The following is a 20,641-nucleotide window of genomic DNA, read 5'->3' on the forward strand; positions in this document are numbered from 1 at the left end:
AGGTGTGGGTTTGGGACAAATGTATACAATACACAGGTATACAGACTCCGGTGACGGGTGAAGATATATAGAGGGGAGAGGGGGGGGGAGGTTGAAATAGCCAGGCCAGAGGGCACATACCTAGCACAGCAGATCCAGACACAGGGGCCCAAGCCGCGGCAGGAACCCGCGGGAGAGCAGGACCCGGCAGGCGAGATAACCACCAGAGCCGACCCCAAACACCAGCGAGAAGGCGGACCACCACCGGGGGCGCGAGAGGGCAAGCACAGGCAAGGACGACCGAGGAAGCAGAGAGGGGGAGGCACCAGGCGCAGGCACCGGGGCAGAGGGGCAGCCAGAAGAACGATAGAGCCCCGGGGCCAGGCTGGGCCACGGAGGACCCCCAGACCGTCAGGCTGCCACCAAGTCCATAGCAGGGGACCAAGTCAAGGAGATAGGGATCCACCACAGCAGCGGCGGCGGAGCCCCCCCCAATACCCTGCTGACACGGCCAGTAGCCGGGTCGAGTGCCACCGCATGAGCCCGGGGGAGCAATGGCCAGGCACTGGCCCAGGTCCCCCGGGTCACAGGGGGGCCACGGTTGTGCGGGCAGGGCGGGGGCAATGGGGCTGCAGCCATCCGGGAACGACCCCCAATCTTTGAACTGTAGACCGTCCCCAACAGCCGCAGCCCACCTCCCCCATGAGGGAAGTTTGGGGGGCCAGCAGTATTCCATGGGCGGTCCACGGTCTCTAAGGTGCAGAGGCCCCGCCCATCACACGTACTGACCCCCAGCCCCCGCCCCCACCCACCATGCAGCACCCAGGGGGACAGCAGCACTTGCATGGGCGGTACATGGTCACTACGGTAACATGGGTCCACCCAATGCCTCCGCCGTCCCCCCAATGTGGCCCCGCCCAGTGTGGCCCCCCCCCACCCGGGAAGCCCCCGAAAGACCGACCAACCCGGCCACGAACCCCCAGGACCAAGGGCGACAAACTCCCCGACCACAGCACATGCCACACAGGGCGGGTAGAGGACCACAGCCACCGCTGCAGCAGACACCCACCCCAAGACAGGCCCCCCACCACAGACCAGGTGAAGCCATCGGGGCCGGAAGGTCATCCAGAACACCCGGCCAGCCCCAGCCCCACCCCTGATGGTTCACCCGCCGACCCCGTTGGCGGGTCCAGCAACCCCCCAACCCCAGCCCCGCCCCCAGCGCAACCCCCCATCCACCACCCCAGCCACCCACGCCAGCACCCGCCCCCACACACCATCAAAAAAACCCCGGAAGCGGGCCAGCCCCCCCGCCGGCACACGGGGCCATCGCGGCACCAGCGGTCACCACCACCAGGCCCAAGGCACCCACAGGCCCCACCCGCCAGACCCCCACACCCGAACCGGCCAAGCCAGAACGGCCCCGGCGAGAAAAGAAGGATATACAGAGCTCGGTGTCTAAAACTAAAACTAAAACTCCTCCAGCATTTTCAGCCTATAGCAGCTAAGATAAACAGTTTTGTTAGTTATGACAGCTAGAGATAAACAGTCAAGTTAATTATGGGCTTTATCGAAAAGTAAGGTTTTAAGATTATTTTTAAACATAGAGAGGGTGTCTGACCTCCGGACTGAAGCCGGTAGTTTGTTCCACAGTAGAGGGGCTTGAAAACTGAAGGCCCTGGCTCCGAATCTACATTTAGAGATTTGTGGTATAACTAGTAGATCAGAGTTTAGGGATCGTAAGGTCCTTGAGGGTTGGTAAGTTTGGATTAAATCTTTAATGTATGTTGGTGCTAGACCATGTAAGGCTTTATAGGTTAGGAGAAGGATTTTAAATTGTATTCTAAATTCTACAGGAAGCCAATGTAGGGAAGACAGTACAGGGGAAATGTGTTCGCGCCTCTTAGTCTTAGTCAGGACATGAGCTGCAGAGTTCTGAATGAGCTGAAGAGTTCTGAGAGACTTTTTAGAACAGCCTGACAGAAGAGAGTTACAATAGTCCAGCCTGGAGGTAACAAAAGCATGGATGAGCTTCTCAGCAGCATCTAAAGGAAGGAAATGCCTAATTTTTGAAATGTTACGAAGGTGGAAGTAAGCAGTCCGTGAGATTTGTTTTATGTGTGAGTTAAATGATAAGTCCTCGTCAAAGCATACACCCAGATTCTTTACAGTGGTGCTAGTAGCAGGAGCAAGTCCATTTTGTAAAGCTAGATCATTAGTTAATGATTGTCTGAGATGTTGCGGACCAACTAGTAAAACCTCAGTCTTTTCCGAGTTCAGTAGGAGGAAGTTTTTGGTCATCCATGACTTGATATCTGTGATACAGGACTGTAATTGTGTTAGCTGATTTCTTTCATCTGGCTTCATGGACAAGTAAAGTTGGGTGTCATCAGCATAACGGTGAAAATGTATAGAGTGTCTTCTAATCAAGTCCCCTAGTGGGAGCATATAGATTGTGAATAGTATTGGACCAAGAACAGAACCTTGTGGGACACCATAGCTGACCTTAGTGTGTGTCGATGAGAGGTGGTTGACATGTACATAGTGCGTTCTATCCGACAGGTAAGATTTAAACCAGCAGTAAGGCCATCAGTAGGTCGTTACTTACTTTTACCAGGGCGGTCTCTGTGCTGTGGTGTTCCCTAAAACCAGACTGAAACACCTCAAATTGATCATTGTCCTGGAGATAATCACAGAGCTGACTCGTTAACACTTTCTCCAGAAGTTTTGAAATGAATACTAGATTAGAGATAGGCCTGTAGTTAGTGAGGACCTCTGGATCGAGAGTGGGTTTTTTAAGCAGAGGTTTAATTACTGCAACTTTAAAAATCTGAGGCACATAGCCGGAAGTTATTGACAAGTTAATAATGTCAAGTATGAAAGTGCTAAGTAAGGGGAACAGTTCTTTAAGTAGCCATGTGGGAATAGGATCGAGAAAACATGTTGTGGACTTTGAGGAGGAAACAACCTGGGACAGCTGTCGAGGACTCACTGGTAGAAAGGAGTCAAAGTATGTATCAGTCAACTTCATCACTTAAGCCTTGCTCCTTTAACCTTAAGGTTTCACTCGTTCTGGACCTGACATCCACGAAGAGAAAGAGTGAGCTTGTGCTCTCCCCATTAGCCCTGAGTGTCTTCCTTGAGTCGAGGAGTCATCAGTGTCATTGAGCCTATCTCCTCGAAATGGTGACAGGATCAGTAGCTCATACTGTTTTTGAGGGATTCCATTCCCCCGAGGCCCGCGGCCTCAATGGATTTGGATCCTGGGCCGGCTGGGCCATAGCTGGGGGTACATTGATCCCGTCGGGCTTCGCCTTGGGTTTAAACCAATAGCAAAGCGGTTAGAGGGCGGAGCACCAATATGAAATAGAACCCCTGAGTTATCTTCATAATCTCAGGTTCTACGAATTGGTGCGAAGCCCTCTAACCTCGTCGCCCAGCAACCGCCTTTCTCGCTGAGTTTTCAGTTGGAGGAAGTGGGGCGGGTGTTTCCCGCCTTTATAGGAAGTGGACTGCACCCAGCTGGGTGGCGAGTTCATTAAGCTTTATCGGAGACAAGGCGGGGCCTCGAGGATAAACCAATAACGAAGCGGTTAGAGGGCTTCGCACCAATTCGTAGAACCTGAGATTATGAAGATAACTCAGGGGATTTATTATATAATCAATGGTCTCTTTAATAAGGACAGCTTTAATGCCATCATGCCCATGGGTGGAATTAAAAAAAAAAGAAAAAAAATGTTACAAACCTCAAGAAAAGTAGGCGGGTCAAAATGTTGAAGTGAAGGAAACTGGCCTCTAGTAGAGCAAGGGTCTATATCGGAATGTCTGATGTAAGATACCAGTTCTATGCCCTCCGATGTAAAAAAGTCATTAAAGCCATTAGCAATATCAATTGAATTAGAGACAACCCCATTCTTACTATTCATCTCTACAGGGGCGGCTAATGAAGATTTGGTACGATTTAGTACATGATTTAAGAGATTCCGTGTAGTTCTGATGTTGTTTGAAGCATGGTTAAATAGATTAGAGTAATATGTTTTCTTCGCTTTTCTCGATAAAGCTGTGAATTGGTTTTTATATTTTTAATAATTTAGGATATTTATGGGGGAGGGGTTGAGAAGAGATCTTTTTTATCTTCTTTTTTTCCCTAGAAATCTTTCTAATTTTAAAAGTTAATTCCTCAGTAATCCATGGCATCCCTTTTGTAAATTTAGCTTTCAAATTCATCAAGGGAAATTATGCATCTAATGCCTTATTGAAAGATTTATAGAACAGTTAATTTGCATTATTTGCATTTTGAGACAAAAGTACCGCATCAGAATCAGAATCAGAATCCTTTATTTGTCCCGCGAGGGGAAATTCGGTTCAACAACAGCCAGAGCAATGTACCAAGAAAATAAAAAATAATAAAAAGAAAAAGAAATAAAATCTAAATAGAATAGAAAATAAATCTGCACTATATTATATATTCACAATCATATTTACAAAAATAACAAGAAAGGTGCAGTTAAATATTTATCTTGAGGTGTTCTTATTGAGGAGTCTGATGGCAGCAGGGAGGAAGGACCTGCGGTACCTCTCCCTCACACACCGGGGATGGAGCATCCTATCACTGAAGGAGCCCCTCAATGCCCTCAGTGTGTGCTGGAGAGGGTGAGATAAGTTCTTCCTCATGGAGCCCAGCTTGCTCCATATTCTCCTCCCAGACACTTCCTCCACAGGATCCAGGGGGCGCCCTAGGACGTAACCGGCCTTCTTAATAAGGCTGTCCAGTTTAGCCCTATCCTTTGCTGTCATGCTGCTCCCCCAGCAGACCACACCGTTGAAGATGGCAGAGGCCACTACTGAGTCTTCAGGAGTGGCCCCCGGACACCAAACGACCTCAATCTCCGGAGCAGGTAGAGTCTACTCCGCCCTTTTTTATAAAGAGCAGCAGTGTTATCCACCCAGTCCAGGCGGTTGTTGAGGTGAACACCCAGGAACTTGTAAGACGTGACAATCTCAATGTCCTGTCCCTGGATGTTCAGTGGTGAGGGGGAAATGGAGGGACACCGTCGGAAATCCACAATCAACTCCTTAGTTTTGCTGGAGTTGATCTTGAGGTGGTTTTCCAGGCACCAGTCAACAAAGTCCTGGACAAGTCCCCGGTACGACCCGTCATCCCCGTCCTTAATGAGGCCGACGATGGCGGAGTCGTCCGAGAACTTTTGCAGGTGACTGGTGGGAGACAGGTGTTGGAAGTCTGCAGTGTACAGTGAAAAAAAGAACGGTGCCAGCACCGCTCCCTGGGGGACCCCTACACTGCACAGTACAGTCTTCGAAACACCATCCCGGGTCCTCACGAACTGTGGACGGTTGGTGAGGTAGTCCACAATCCAGTCCGTGAGGTGAGTGTCCGCTCCAGACAGCTCCAGCTTGTCCCTCAGGATGTCTGACCTGATGGTGTTGAAAGCACTGCTTAGATCCAGGAAAAGGATCCTCACAGTGCCTCCAGGCGACTCCAGGTGAGAAAGTGCTCGGTGGAGAAGGAAGATGATGGCGTCCTCCATGCCGATGTCAGGTTGGTAGGCAAACTGCAACGGATCCATGGAGGAGCACACCAGAGGACTCAGGTAACTAAGGACCAGCCGCTCTAGAGCCTTCATAAGGTGGGATGTCAAGGCCACAGGTCTGTAGCAGCTGGGATCCTTAGGGTGCTGAGTCTTCGGCACCGGTACCACACAGGACGTCTTCCACAGTAGTGGAACTCTTCCCAGGGTCAAGCTCATGTTGAACAGAAGTCCAACAATTTCACCTAACCTGAGATTCCAGGGTTTCTGTAACAACAGCTAAAGTGTCTTGAGCATTTTTTCCAGCCGCGACACTGGAATAAGCACAGTGGCAAGTTTTTAAACCAGAGATAACATTATCATCTCCGCGTGATTGTTGCTCGATTTCATCCAGTCTTTTTTCCAGTTCTTTAATCTGATCGTCTTTCTTCTTCAGTGAAGCCTCATAGCCGTTTACTTGAGTTTGCAAAGTGTTTACCTGTTGCGTAACTTTCAGAATCTGTGAGTTGCCACACATAAGCCACCACAGTGTTCTCCTGCTTAATGATGACATTTTGCCATTGTTGGGGTTTCTCAGTCCTGGATAGATCTGAAAAAGTTTAAATCAAGGAGAGCAGTTCTTTTTAGGGAAGATGTTAAGCAAGTTGCATCTCTTCCAGTTGTCTTTCATCAAAGGGTTAGGATATTCAACAAGTCACATCTTGTTCTGCTAAAGAACTTTTAACTTTAACAGAAGCCTTTAATTTTGAGCAACATGTTTCTGAACCCACTCATCAAAAAGGCCACATTTTAGACCTGTTGACTAGTTTTTAATCTTGGCCTGGACATTTCTAATGTATCTGTGCATGATGTCCATTTGAGTTATCATTCTCTTGTATTGTTTAACCTGGACTTCATCCCTGAACCTAAGCCTTTGAAAGTTAGGTCTCAGTGGCGTGTCATCTCAGCCGATACTGCAGACAGTTTTTCTGCTATGTTTGACCGTCTTTCCTTTGATGACTGCCCAGACGTGGACAGTTTGATTCACTGTTTCACTGGTCATTGTGTTGAAATACTGGATCAAGTGGCACCTGTTAAATCGAACTTGAAAATTCAGAAAAAAAGGTGCCCTTGGACAAATGAAGATCTCCTGAGTCTGAAGAGACTTTGTCGAAAGACTGAGCGTCTCTGGAAGTCCACTAAACTTGAGGTGCATAGACTTCACCTCAGGGATCTGATGACTTCTTACAATGAGATGTTAGAAACTGCTAGATCTGATTACATCAGAAAACTGGTAGCAGCAAATAGGAAAAACCCCAAAGTTTTGTTTGACACGATTAATTCTCTCGTGTCTCCTGCTCCTCAAATCACACCTGTCTTCTGTGAAGCTGACAGCAATGCATTGTTGAGATTTTTCATTGACAAAATTAAATTGATCAAAGAGAAAATCTCTCCCCCTTTGTTTGGAACCCCTACTGTCTCTGAGCCCATCTCCTCCTCTTGGTCCTCCTTCACTGCTGTATCTTTGGGTGATATTTCGGCACTAGTGAACAAGATGACACCCTCCTCTTGCTCAGATGACGTCCTTCCTTGTAGGCTTTTTATCAAAGTATTTGATGTAATTGGCCCCTGGGTTACCAATATGGTGAACCTCTCCCTTTCCACAGGGGTTTTTCCCAATGCATTTAAACATGCCATTGTGGAGCCTCTGCTCAAAAAAACAGGTTTAGACCCGACTGACCTCAGTAATTTCAGGCCTATTTCTAAGCTCCCTTTCTTGTCCAAGATCTTGGAGAAGGTGGTGTCTGAGCAGCTGTCTTTGTTCCTGGATCAGAGCGACATCCATGAGAAGTTTCAGTCTGGCTTCCGTAAACATCACTCTACGGAGACAGCTTTATTGAAAGTGTCCAGTGACATCATGATGTCGGCTGACTCTGGTAAATTCACTGTTCTGGTTCTTTTGGATCTGTCCTCAGCCTTTGACACAGTTGATCACCAGATCCTGCTGAGAAGACTGAGGGATGAAATGGGACTGTCTGGGTCTGTGTTAGAATGGTTCTCATCTTACCTTTCTGGGTGCAGTTTTAGTGTATCTGCCAATCAAATGAGGTCTGAATCGGCAGATCTGTTGTGTGGAGTCCCTCAAGGTTCTGTTCTGGGTCCTTTATTGTTTTTGCTGTACTTGATTCCCCTCGGTAAAATCATTCAGAGATTTCCAGATGTTTCTTATCACATTTTTGCTGATGACATCCAGCTCTACTGCTCTTTTGATCCAACTGAGCCCCAAAGGCTGAACAGCTTAGTCAATTGTTTGCTAGAAATCAAACAATGGCTGAATGAAAACACTCTACAGCTAAATGTGGACAAAACTGAAACACTGGTGATTGCTCCTGATGATAAGATTCCAGGGTTGAGTCAGTATTGGGTGACTTAGGTCAGTCTGTCAAACTGAGCCTGAGAAACCTGGGTGTTGTATTTGAGAAAGACATGTCTCTTGTTCGACACTGCAGAAAACTGACCAGAAACTGTTTCCTTCAACTGAGAAAAATCTCTAAACTTAGGAAAATGTTGTCGGAACATGATCTGGAGCTTGTAATCCATGCGTTTGTTTCTTCTCGTCTGGACTATTGTAACAGTTTGTTTTCATGTCTTAACAAGAAGGAGTTGTCTCGCCTGCAGTTGATTCAGAACTCTGCAGCGAGAATTCTAACACTTCTAAAGTAGAAGAACTCACATTTCTCCGATCCTTAAAACTCTTCTCTGGCTTCCAGTTTCTTTCAGGATCAACTTTAAAATTCTGGTTCTTACTTTCAGAGCTATTCATTGTCAGGCTCCTCCTTACATCACTGATCTGATCCAGCCTTACACCCCAGCTCGGGCTCTGAGGTCTGTGGATCAGAATCTACTTATGGTTCCACGCACACGGCTCAGGACCAGAGGAGAGAAATCTTTTCAGGCTGTTGCTCCTAAGCTTTGGAACAATCTTCCTCTCTCTTTGCGCTTGATGGAGTCTACTGACTCCTTTAAGAAACATCTTAAGACGTTTATATTTGTTCAGGCTTTTCCTTGATTTTCTGGAACTCCTGTGTTGTTCTCAGTATTATCTTGATCTTTAAAGTATATACTTTATTGAGTGTTGTTTTGATTGTTTAAGCGCTTTGTGACCCTGGTCTGGAAAAGCTCTATATAAATAAATATTACTTACTTACTTACTTATATATAGACATTTGTTGTGTTGGCACAGAACATACATAACACAGAAATAAAATAATAATACTAAATAAATAAAAAATATATTGTTAAAATACAAAAAGAGACATTACCATAACATGTTATTTAAATAATGATTAAAAAATAAATAAAATCTAAATAATAAAAATCTCATGGGATCCATTCATAACTTTTTAAGATGTTTTGCTAATGCAGATGATAAGCTCCTCGATGGATGTAATTCAGTGAGTATGTGCTTCAATTAAGTTTATTCGGTTTCTCCAACAGAATGTCCTCCAGGCTGGTATAAAGAAAAATAACTGGCTATAATGAAGAAAAAGACTGAACCATGCTGTGTAATTGGTTTCTCTGTATTGTCTTGTCCACACAAATGCTAATCGCAGAAGAATTAACCGGATCTGAGCCCAGTGCATAGAGCTCTTTCCTGGAACAAATGTTCAAAAGACTCTGCAGTGAACTAAACTTGACCACCGGCTCATGTCGCCCCACATAAAAACCTCCACAGGGATTCTACGTTAGTGCCCACGTATTCTAATCCCCCGCAGTCGTCTGCTCTGATCACGGGGAAACGCAGAGGTGTTATGAAACACATCTGCCATGTGAAATGCCAAAGGAGCAGCAAACATTAGTATGTACATTAATAACCAATGATACTACCAGCACATCTAACATTTAACAACACATTGCTTAATACTGTCATCAGTTGGTTTTAAATAGATGTTTTACTGAGCATTACATTATATGGGTTACCAAAATGATAATGGTGTCCCACCAAAGGCCCAAGAGTAAAAGATAATTAATGTTTTAAATAGTTTTTTTTTCAGATAATAAAAGTACCAGCTATTGATGGGAATTCATTCAGTTCATCTTAGAACGTACAGTTCGTAATATTCTGTTTGGTTGAACGAGAACACAAACTGTCCCTTTTGTAACTCCTAAAACTTTTAGCCACTCTTAATAACGATTCTGCATATGAAGGCGGATATCTATCTTGTCCCAAATACAGAACAATGCAGGTAGGATGCAAAAGTGTGGTTCTTAAAAGAGAAGAGAGAGGCGGTGTGTAATTGGTTTCACGGTGAAAGGGGCAGAAGACTTTAAGAAATGCTGTTGCAAAATTGAGGTTTTTAACAGGCTTGTGGTTTGTGTTTTTATAAACCTAATTTTGTAAACGAATCAGCCAGATTCATGTGTCATCTGGTGGTCTGATGACCTCTTCAATTGAGCCTCGATACGAACAACTTGTTTAGAAGTTTGGACCATCTACAGTAATTGATCGTTGGTTCAGTTCTCATGAAAACACTCTCCTGTCCTTGTTCACCCGTCACAGCGGAATAGACGGAAGCATTCTCTCTGCAGAGGAAAGCAATTTTGGAGAAAAGAGGTGCAGAGATGTCGGACAACAGATAACGTGTGCATCCATCACAACATTTGAAATATTTATCACGGTGTAACCACAGAAATCGGGGTTTGTCTAACAGCCTTGTGACATTGGACCGCCAGAAAGAAGTGAATTAGAGGAACTGATGTAACATTAAACCTTGTTTGATGTTGATTTGTTTTAATTTGCTTTTACAATGTTAAGTTATTGTGACTAAATTCCAGCTCATCAACTGTTTTTATGTGTTCTTATGATATAAGTACTTCGTTACAATGTTGTGTGAACAGACGTTTTAATGACGTTACCAGGAATATTGCTACATTTGGGGTTTATATACAGTACAGAATGTTGGGAATCAATTCATTCAAGTTGATTTTTGTGCAACATCTATACAAATTGAAAGTTTATGGGTTATTTGGTTTTCAATGTTTTACATTATCCCTTCTCATGTATGTTTTAATTGAATTATTCTTTTTTTAGATCCTTACATGGGCAACAGCAGGCATTCCATCCAGTCTGTTTTGAATACTCAACAATTTTTAGTTTAGCAGGGATTTTGTAGACTTTTATCAGCCAATACCAAAACCGAAGAGTGTCAAAATCGAGACAACTCAAAGACCAAGATAAGGGCAGAAACAAGGGAACAAACAAGCTATACACACTAGTTATTTTTGTTAGCATGTTTAGTTTTAGTTTAGTCTTTGAATCAAACCTTCGTTCTAGTTTCTGTATCACTATTTTTATTCTAGCCAAGCTTTCAGTCGACTTACCGTCTGAACATTTTAGTCTTGTTTTAGTCAATCAAAACTGTTAAATCTGTACTGAAATGATGTGTTCAAAGTAAGAAAAGTGTCTGAACTTCAAATTTAGTGTTAATTTAGTAAGTAAGTAAGTAAGTAAGTAATATTTATTTGTATAGCGCTTTTCCAGACCTTTGATTTAGCTACAAACACCAGTAACCACTTCTAAATGACACTAGAAACACACATTTCTGACGTTGATTTTTGTTGTATTAGTTTTTAAGTGAAGATCATTTTAGTTTAGTTCTGGTCAAATAGTTATACCAACACAGGTAACCAACATTTACTTACATGTATATTCTAACCTAACCAAATTACTGTTTTACACTTTAAACACGCTGTCCATTCATTCCAGACTGGCAAGATGTTTACGTTATACACGCTGTAATTAAAATGTGACACATTTACCACAACTTTATGAGGTGGTTTGAGTAAATAGTCTAGAATGAAATATCCATGTCTTTATTATTATCATTATTTAAAGCCTTGAGATGTCTGTTGTTTCTTTTTTTAAATACATTTCCACCAAAAGCATTCATACACTATTGGGCGCACACCACTCACTGGTTAATGATCAAAAACTGTTTAAGATTGTAACGTCAGTTACTGAACCATATCTTTAAGCCAATTAACAGCAGCCGCCACCATGGTGGAAATGTAGCTTCTGTCTCGAGAACTGCAACTCATTATTCTATTCTATTCTATTGTGATTCGACCTGAAATGTCACATTTGTTATGACTTGGGCAAAAGTTTTCTCTAAAAGTATTTTAACTCAATCACAAAATATTTCACAGACTTTGTCAGAGGTGCCGGCTTTTTTCTACTCAAGACAATCTAAGAAAAATGTGCATCTGGACAATCTAAAATTGTCATAAGTTCTAAATCAAAATTCCCCTGGAAAATCTTTAAAATCCATCAGCATGGCATCCTATCTACAGCTGTCATCAGTTCATTCTTATTTTCACTCCTGGATGACTGTCAAAGGAGTGTCTAAGAGCACAACCATGTTCACAGCATTAGTTCAGTGTTAAATATGCAAGAGATGAATAAGTAAGTAAGTAAGTAAGTAATTTTTATTTGTATAGTGCTTTTCCAGACCAGGGTCACAAAGCGCTTAAACAATCAAAACAACACTCAATAAAGTATATACTTTAAAGGGCAAGATAAAACTGATAACACAACAGGAGTTCCAGAAAATCAAGGGAAAGCCTGAGCAAATAAAAACGACTTAAGATGTTTCTTGAAGGAGTCAGTAGATCCATCAAGCGCAAAGAGAGAGAAAGATCATTCCAAAGCTTAGGAGCAACAGCCTGGAAGGATTTCTCTCCTCTAGTCCTGAACTGTGTGCGAGGAACCATTAGTAGATTCTGATCCACAGACCTCAGAGCCCGAGCTGGGGTGTAAGGCTGGATCAAATCAGTGATGTAAGGAGGAGCCTGACCATGAATAGCTTTGAAAGTAAAAAGAAGTAAGTTGATCCAAGTACTGACTCAACCATGGAATCTTATCATCAGGAGCAATCACCAGAGTTTCAGTTTTGTCCACATTTAGCTGCAAAGTGTTTTCACTCAGCCATTGTTTGATTTCTAGCAAACAATTGACTAAGCTGTTCAGCTTCTGGGGCTCAGTTGGATCAAAATAGCAGTAGAGCTGGATGTCATCAGCAAAAATGTGATAAGAAACATCTGGAAATCTCTGAATGATTTTACCGAGGGGAATCAAGTACAGCAAAAACAATAAAGGACCCAGAACAGAACCTTGAGGGACTCCACACAACAGATCTGCCGATTCAGACCTCATTTGATTGGCAGATACACTAAAACTGCGCCCAGAAAGGTACGATGAGAACCACTGTAACACAGACCCAGACAGTCCGACTTCATCCCTCAGTCTTCTCAGCAGGATCTGGTGATCAACTGTGTCAAAGGCTGGGGACAGATCCAAGAGAACCAGAACAGTGTATTGACCCGAATCAGCCGACATCATGATGTCATTGGACACTTTCAATAAAGCTGTCTCCGTAGAGTGATGTTTACGGAAGCCAGACTGAAGCTTTTCATGGATGTCGCTCTGATCCAGGAACAAAGACAGCTGTGAAACAAAATGAAGAATCCAACGAGGGAAGGTGGTGAAGTCAAGCATCATTACATGCTAATAGCGCCAGTGGCACAAGGCCAGGGTTCCGCTTGAGCATCTTCTAAACACAGGTGGCCCCAGTTTCCTGTGCCTCCTATAAACACTTTGAGTAGTAGTAACAGTTGTAGACAAATTCACTTCAGTGCAATACATATGTTACAATCATACTTAGCAAGGTAAAATAGCACTATTTATTATATTTCATTCATTAATGTAGGACACTAAATACAGTGTAACACTGAAAAAAAAGGAAGTACCAAAATCAGTGTATATAGGACAAGTAATAATTATGAAAAAGCTAAGTCCAAAATTGAAAGGGAAACTATAAATTGGTTAAACAAGAAGAATAAAACGCAAAGAAAAAAACAAGGGATGGGAATTGAGGAATATAGTTGATAATAATCCATAATCTTGTTCGGATGATGCAACAGCTCAAGGCAGTCTGTTCAGTTTAAAATCTTGTGTGAAAAATAAAGAAGACATCTTGTACTTGGGCCATTTTGGCTTGGAAATAAAGCTGTTTGCTGTTTCATCAGAGTTTGCTCATCCATGCTCAATATTAGGTCATCATCCTCTACTTCCACATCCTGTTTACTATTTTGGTAAAGTGTTGATGTTGCACTTTTGTGACATCCCTATACTCTCCCACAATCGCTTTTCATTGTGCAGCATCAGCACCTGCAAAACCTGCTGGTGGTAAAATAAACAGTGAAAAAAGTAAAGATTGACTGGAAAAAAGGTGGTGCTTCTATCTGTGACTTTCAGGAGTGGAAAGAAAAACAAGATATGAACACGTGGATGCAAAGATAATGTGAAGCAACAGTTTGACAAGGGTGATAGAGATGCCACTCGAATCAAACAAAGAATGCTGAAAGGATTTGCATAAAGTCGAAAGGACTTTTCTGGCGTTATTGTGCAATGATCTGCAGATGAGATTTGATATACAGAGATATGATCTTTACACTTGTCCTGTTCCATTTTTATACTTGCGAAACCCACAATCATTTTATGGATTTTTTTTTAGGTTATTTACCAATGCAATCCTCCTTGAATGAAACAATTTGGTGGCATAATGTTTAAGGAGTTTGAAATGTTGTTATTATTGATTATAATTAATGTTTTTTATCAGGAAATGTATGTTGTTACAAGTGATGTTTTCCTGTTGTTTTTTGTTTGTAGCTAACAATTGATCTGAACACGTCCGTACTGTCATATTTTGTGTGATTCTCAATTTTTTAAATTCCTAGACCAACCGTAAAAACCAAGGAAATATTTGAGCATCTGATATTTTTGTTTCTTATCGACAACTGGAAAGATTAAATCGAAAAGCTTCTACAAATGTAGTATACCTGTACAATAGTATCCAGAGGGTTAAAATCAAGGAAACTGGACTGGAGTGAGGTTTTGGAAGACATTTGACCTTTCATCGCTCACAGACATTTTGTAATGTTTCAAAAATCAGGCCATGTCTTCTTGACTGCTGAGATGCTCTTCCATGCTTGTGTTACCTCAAGACTAGACTACTAGAACTCTTTTGAGCAATGATGCTTAAAAAAGTCTCTTAGAACCCTACAGCTCTAACTTACCCACAATGCTCCACCTCCATCCAGGATCTATTTCAACTTGGCAGATCCAGATTTCTCTCTATAACCCTGTCTGGACCATGTTCTCCTACTCCAAACTCCTTTCTCCCTGTCTCTCCTCCCTTTCTCATCATTCCATTTCCCTGTCTCTCTTCTCCCTCACAGTCTGGTGCTGCTCGAGGTTTCGAAAAAATAGGTTGTTTCTCACGCCTGATGCTAATTGTGTTGTTGTCTTCCCTCTTTAAACGGTGTCGTGAGATAACTCTGTTTTGGCTGGACACTTTAAATTAAATTGAATTGAGATCAGAAACAGCTTCTTCTCTTCTTGTTCAATTAAATGAACACTTCAGAATGAAGGACCAAACAAAAAACATCACTGAACTCTACTCTTAAAACAGATCTAAATGTGTCGTCACCTCCCAAGTGTGTGGTAACTATTCTGTAATGATCAGTAATGACGATTACAAAACGGGTTTTGAAGTTGGGTTGGAGATTTCTCTAAACATTTTCATATTTGGATTAATCATCGTAGACGAATACAAAATGAAAATGTTTTATTTCCCCTTGTATTCACTATGAAAGTCAATGAGATATCACTGGACATAACCGTGCTGATTTCTCTACCAAAACAGAGGTTGCAGTTAAAAAAAAACACATATCCTACAATTAAAACCTAAGTTTAAATGATGTTTATTACTATAAAATCCACCCAAAACTATATTAAATCATTCTTTGTATAAATAAATAAATATTCAAAAAAAATTGTTTCCTAGAAAAATGTAAAGTGTACCGTTATAATAATTTTTAAATGGTATAAATAAAACTTTAATTGAAAAATAAATCCTGTCCATTAATATTCAGCTGCAATTGAAAAGGCCACAGATGAAGTGTAAGTGTTCACTCTTGCTTTCAAATACAAGTGCATTTGTGTTAATCCATGTACGGGTTGTTCAATAATCCAGACAAACGTATATAAAGCCACGGATAATCCTTTAACGTTTCTGAAGGTAAATAAAATGTTAGTTTATTTCGATAAAGTGGCCAACAAGACGACCTATGGGTCAAGTACGGGTCAGAAAAAAATGGCAAGTTTATGGTCGTGTGGAGAGAACGATCAGCGTATAGGCTGTATGTGACGACATACCCAGATTATGTTATTAAACATTAAAGTGATGACATGGAGGACTCTGTCACTTGTTTATGTGTTTGCATCTTTTCTAATCTGTCATGTGATTGTGCTTCACAGAGCAGCTGGTAGAACAGCGTTTGAGTGTGAATGTGTGTGTGTGTGTGTGTGTGTGTGTGTGTGTGTGAGTAGATGAATGTCTAATAAATGGACATGTGGGGTGGGGGGGCTTTATGTAATGACATGAGGATGGCACTGCATCAAGTGGTGCAATCCTCCACCAACCAAATCCAGATTAATTCTGGAGTGTGTCTGTGTGTGGGAAGGGAAAGGGGGGAGAGGGGGAGAGGGGGAGATGTGAGTGGTGGGGGAGAGACGGAGGAAGACACATGATGTGTACCGGATAATTCTGATAGCAGGATATTGATTAAGTTAATGACTGAATGATAGGAGACAAGAGGCAGAAGTTCAGGAATTCTATTTGAATCTACTGACAAACAAGTGGAGAGCATGAGTGTCATTTCTGATCCCTTATGGTTACAATTGAAAAGTTATTTACTTGAATATCTACTCACATATAAGTATATATCTTTATTTTCATGTATGAAAACTAAAACATGACATATTCACCTTAAGTTAAAAGTTGTAATTTACTTCGATTGATTACCTCATAATAGCATTTTTTAAATAACGTTTTTCTCTTATATAAAATAAAATTAAAAATGTATTGGTCCAATTAAAAAACAAATCAATAGATATTTTAAACAAATCATTTTCACCTTTCCGCCACAAAACTGAACTAAACTTGGACGAAATAACTGGAAGGGACAAGATATGCGAAGACGTCCATAACAAGAGCAGCGAGGATTTGCTGCCCTCTTCTGGTGATAATGATTTAGCGCAGGCAGCGTGACGTCATGAGGGATCAACTTTATTCTTGAAAAAGGTTGGCAGAAAGTCACTTTATGTATATCGTGTTTCTTTTTTTTTTTTTAAATAAATACGTAAGACACAAGAAAGACCACTTGACTTTTCATTCTCTTGTATGTGTCCTCACATTGTTGACCTTGACTTAAACAGTCTGTGACATGATTGAGAGAGGACGATTACTTAGTTGATTTAAAAATATAAATTCAATGTTGTTTCCAAATACAACCATAAATCAAGATTGCAATGTTCCGCTCTCACTTTCTCCTCTGAGGGCGTGTCTGGAAAAATTGAATCGTTCAACTGTAACCCTCCAATTTCCCCTTCGACAATCCCTGTGAGACTTATTAGATTTTGAGCTTCATGTTCCACGTCGTCTTAATGATGATTACTATGAACTCATTCAAGGATGGACACAGAAATGACTGATTATAATTACGAAACTTGATGAGTACTTTGTTCGACAGAAAAATGTTATTCATGAACCCAAATGTTTTCATTGAAAGATCCCGAGCAGTAAAATGAATGGTTTTCTTGTGAGTTCTTAAAAACTGCTGGATTTCACCCGGTCCTCGTCACCAACAAGGATAAGGACACAACAAATAATGAGTCCCAAATGGCCCAACATGTCAGCAGGCGAGGGCAGGGAGGTAAAGATCAGACTGGCTTATTGCTAGAACTGCCAACATGGACCAGATCACTACCCGCCCTAAATCCAAGAGAGACTGTTCTGACAAAGCTGGACCAGGAGAGCTCATGGTCTACGCGGGCCTTGCTGTGATTTCAAGTCAAGGTAGTTCATCATCTGTTCCTATCCCTCAATCTTTAGAATTCTGAGATGATCTGCTGAACATACATACGATTATCTAAAGACATTTACATGTCTTTAGATAATCAGCACGATTTGATGCATTCAGCACAACATGGTAATGTTAAGTTAAGTAACCAAAACTGTTTATGAATCCACGTTAGAAGATATAAATCGAGCATAGTTTGGAGTCAGAGGTCATTAAAAGTGGCTCTTATGAATGATGCTTATTAATATTAATATATAAACAATTATTTATTAATTCATTCAACTTTAACTGAGAGATGTGTTCATCAAATTCAACGCTAATCAAATATTAATGGCAATATGATGATTTACTGCAAAATGATCTGCAGATAATACACTTTTTTATATTTAAATTCATAACTCATTTTTTATTTGTCAAATACTAGATTTCATCAGACCACGTGTAAAAAAAAAACATGCACCCTCATGGAAGCAGCTGCAGCTCCAATGCTGACGTTCCGTGTTTTTCAAATTCTATCCCCAAAAAAAAAAGGATTAAACAATAATCTCTGACCAGCAGAGGAATCTGAAGCATAAGACGACTGTGGATAATCCATTAAAAGTCTGCTGATCTGACAACAAAGCAGAGCTCATCATATTGTTCTGATTCACCGTGAGCTCTGAGGTGCTTAAAATAATACCTACTACAAATCAAAAATGAGACTTGATCTCCGGGATTTTTTTCCACGACCTTTTACCACCGGTGACTTCATCCACTCTGATTGATTTGTTGTCGTTCTTTCAACTACTCTTAACATTTTTACGACTTTTCACACCATGAACACGACTCGAGGACATCATGTTTTTACGATCTATGAAGTAGCAAACCTTGACCTCGACCTAAAATAAGTTGGTGTTTGGTCCAAACCTTTGGAGTAAGATTTGCTCGTGAATCTGGGATGAAGATATAACAGCGACCTAACAGCTCTGTGCTTCTAAATAGTTTGGAACTGACGTGTACACTGTTTTTCTTTCAAGTAAAACTTGTCACTTTGAACCGGTTCAAGTTTTGAGTCTATGAGAGAGCAGATCCATGTTTTTTGCTGACTCAGCCCAGCAGGGCCACGTTGATAGGAACCCCCCACCTGGGCAAAGTGCGTCCCGGGGGCCACATGTGCCCCTTTGACTGTATTAATGCGGCCCTTCTAATGTCAAAGTATGATCATGTATAAATGGTTCTAATGCATTAACAAATGTATTTTGTATTTATAATTCATTTACATTTTCACATAACACGTCAACCTCCCTTTTGTGTGTAAATTTTTGTGTATATATTCATCCCTTTTAAGTTCAATGAAGAATCGTTTTGAAAAAAACTCAAAATACATATAAGAATAAAATTGCGGCTTATTTAGCTTAATAAATGTCACGACCTAATGACGAATGTCCTTTTTTTTTAGGGATTTATTCTTCTTTCTTTTTGCTTGACGGCCCCTAACAAAATTCACAGAATTTAATGTGGCCCTTGAAGAATTTTAATTGCCTACCCCTGCCTAAGACCCTTTCAACAGTAAAGGTCCCAGTGACCCATGTCAAGATCTTAAATGTGGTATCCATCAATGTTTTGCACAGTCAAAAATGTCTCATAGGAAGGCTGAGGTTCACAACCTCTATTGGATTTCATGGCAGTCGGTTCCGCCTCCTGTCCGGGATTAAAACTGCAACACAACCCGGCACCCGGTTGTGAGTCCAGCTGTGTGCGGTTGTCGTACCATGTTGTCACGGAGTGTGACGCCGGACTGGTGGAGGAACTTTCCGCGGTGAAACTTCGCGACACTCGGAGCTGTGGAGAGACGGCGAGAGACGGCATGCGGCCGGACTCGGTCCTGCTGGTCCTGGCGGTGTCGGTGGCGCTCGGTGCGTTCGGAGAGAAGCTCCAGAAGGGACTGACGCTGCGGCCCCTGAGGCTCACCAGGTGAGTGCACGTGTCTCCACAGGTAGAGACAAACATAACAAGCTAGAGTTTAAATTCTTGTTTTATTTCTATGAAGAGCTTTAAAAACACAACAATCCACCTCCTTGAGTTTCAACATATTTTAACTTTTATTTACATTTAAATTGACTAAATCAAATAGAGTGTATTTAAGTTGCCACCTGTCATGCAAAAAAAGCAAGGGACTGAGCAGGTCCTTCTAATAGGTGAACTAAGCGACCTCTTTGGGCACTGCATGAGATGGCCTATGAGTTAAGATTCAAATATTATTTTTAATATTTATCGTAACAGGAAAAAACGATCCATGTATATTCTATAAACATGTTTTTTGGTAACCCTTCACAATTTATAGTAACATGATCTCAAATAAGATAAACATATATTCATTAAAAAAAATTAGGTTGCTATCAAATAAAAACTGTTTTATTCATCATGTAATATGGAATAAAAATGAGATAATAACGTTTTTAACTCATGAAAGTCATGGTCTACATGATGTAGAATTGCCGCATTATAAGTACCAGATCTAGTGTTAGTCTAACATTTAGTATTCCCTCACCAAGTATGGCAACTTTCATAGTGGCAAATGTGTCATGCAGTGGTAAATGGTGACTGAACTTGTGTCCAATGTCTCGATTTTGGATCTGCTCTCTAGTCCGACCATCCCCAGTTATCTTAAAGGTTTAATGAGCCAGGGGATAAAGGGTCTAAACTGGTGTCTCTGACATAGAAGTAGCTTTGAGTTCTGGAGTTGTATATGGTGCGTGGCAACAACGAAGGGTGGGCTTGTTTATAACGCCCATAACTCAGAGCCTACATCAGACCCAGTAGATGCCAAAGGGTTGTTGGTTGTGCCTACGTACCTATAGTATTAGAAGTTCACAGTGCCCTAATCTTCTGCAGTCAATAGAGGGGAGTCATTTTTCTCATGTCATTGTTCTGCTGGGAGACTTGAAGGCTTGTGACCTTGAAATGCATGATTGGGAGAAACTTCCACTCTTTCTTACCCTGAATTTAAAAGACTTCTGTGCTCGACACAACTAGACCATGGTATTATGACATGATATTTATGAATGCTTACGAACAACTGCCTGACTTATTTCCGTATTAACAGTCAAACAACAACATAAGTGCTTGGATGCAGGTGTCGGCTCCAAGGTCTTGGATGGATCATCGCATGA

Source organism: Callionymus lyra, chromosome 17 (assembly GCF_982586985.1).
Source record: "Callionymus lyra chromosome 17, fCalLyr1.hap1.1, whole genome shotgun sequence".
NCBI lineage: Eukaryota > Metazoa > Chordata > Actinopteri > Syngnathiformes > Callionymidae > Callionymus > Callionymus lyra.